This window comes from Chrysemys picta, unplaced genomic scaffold (assembly GCF_011386835.1).
Source record: "Chrysemys picta bellii isolate R12L10 unplaced genomic scaffold, ASM1138683v2 scaf1203, whole genome shotgun sequence".
In the NCBI taxonomy this organism is placed as follows: domain Eukaryota; kingdom Metazoa; phylum Chordata; order Testudines; family Emydidae; genus Chrysemys; species Chrysemys picta.
Window position 1 is genome coordinate 17501 of NW_027053910.1, and position 1633 is coordinate 19133.

The 1633-nt window shown below is 72.4% G+C and overlaps 1 non-coding gene across 1 annotated transcript; it reads right to left on the bottom strand.

Annotated features, from left to right (window-relative positions):
* Window positions 1-400: 400 nt before the first annotated feature.
* On the bottom strand, window positions 401-553 carry LOC135979768 (5.8S ribosomal RNA). Its single transcript, XR_010597014.1, has one exon. It is a non-coding gene; the product is annotated as a 5.8S ribosomal RNA (ribosomal RNA).
* Window positions 554-1633: the final 1080 nt, after the last annotated feature.

The following is a 1633-nucleotide window of genomic DNA, read 5'->3' on the forward strand; positions in this document are numbered from 1 at the left end:
TTCCCCGACCCCCAACGCAACATCCCCCGAAAACTCCCACCCCGTCCCACCGCACGAGCGGGGCACGGGGCGGAGGCACAACGGGAGAGTGGATGGGGCGACGGGGCGCACGGGACCGGCTGCCGTGACGCCGCTCCTCCGCCAACGGGACGAGCTCCCCGAAGCGGGCGCTCCGGGGCATCGGGTCTGAACTTAGGGGGACGAAGGCGTTGGGGAGAGCCACGGGCTCCCTTTCCCGAGGACGGGAAAGGGGGGCGACGGACCATCCCCGGTGCCTGCGACACCCCAGCCGCGCCTCCCACGGAGGGCGGCGGCGGGGTTGCTCGCGGCCCTCCACCGCCAGGGGTGGAGGGCCGCATCCCGCCGCCACCCGCATCCGCGGGGACGATTGACCTTCAAGCGACGCTCAGACAGGCGTAGCCCCGGGAGGAACCCGGGGCCGCAAGTGCGTTCGAAGTGTCGATGATCAATGTGTCCTGCAATTCACATTAATTCTCGCAGCTAGCTGCGTTCTTCATCGACGCACGAGCCGAGTGATCCACCGCTAAGAGTTGTCACGAGGCTTTTATTTTCGGGAGGCTGGCGCCTTTTTCCCCCCCGCGGCCAAAGCCGTGCCGGCGGGGGGGCGTTCCTTGTCCGCACCGGTCGGGTCCCCGGCCTGCTGTCCCCGAAGGGGACCTGGGGCGGGCTTGGGGGGGCGGGAGCAGGGGGGGGGCCCGCAGGTCCCTCTTTCTCTCGCCGCCTTAGCCCGCCCGTTCCCCCGGGACGTCCCGCCCGGCCAGGGCAGCCCTCCTCGGTGCCCGCCCTTCGTACGTTACGGTCACGAGTAAAGGTTTAACAACCGAGCCCGAAGGCTCGGGTTCGGTCCAGGCGCTTGGCTCGCAGGGGCCAGGCGGCCGCGGCCGCGTGCAGACCGACCCCCCGCTCCGCCCCAGCCCTTTCCGCCCTCCCCTCGCAGAGCGAGGGGTGGGAGTCCGGGTGGAGGGAGGGGGAGAGGCAGACGGGCCCCGGCCTTTCGGCCCCAACGCAGAGAAGGGAGGCAGGGTAGCCCCTCTCCGTCCTGGGCTTCCCGTGGACCGGGGGCGGGGGCTGGGGGGGGCGGCATGGGGATACCGAGGCGGGGCACGGACCGTCCTCGGACGTACGTCCTTCCCTCCTCGGCGGTCTCCCTTCCGCCCTCCCCGGGGCCCCCCTCGTGGGCGTCCACGGGCCACCTCAGGCCGCACAAGTCTTTGAACCACCGCCTTCCCCGGGCCACGAGGCTCGCGGAGAGCGCTAGGTACCTGGCTCCTGGGTGAGGGAAACGGTTCCAATCCCTCTGGGGCGTCCCCCGCCGCCGCTTCCGGCCTACCCGCGGGGGGGTAGGCAGGCGAGCGACGGACGGCAGGCGGAGTGGTGCCCGGCACCCGCCAGCCGGCTCCGCGTTACCTCGGGGGGCGTCGTCCCAGAAGGCGTGCCGAGAGCAACCGCTGCCACGGCCGCGCCCGCTCCCAGGGATCCAGGGTTTCCCTCTGTTCCCGGCGTGCCTGGGAGGAGGACGTGACTGGGGCCACCGACGTTTGCGCGCCCCCTCCGGTCGCCATCCCGTCCGCACACCCGCAGCGAGAGCTCCCCGTCCGGGGCGGTCGCCCGC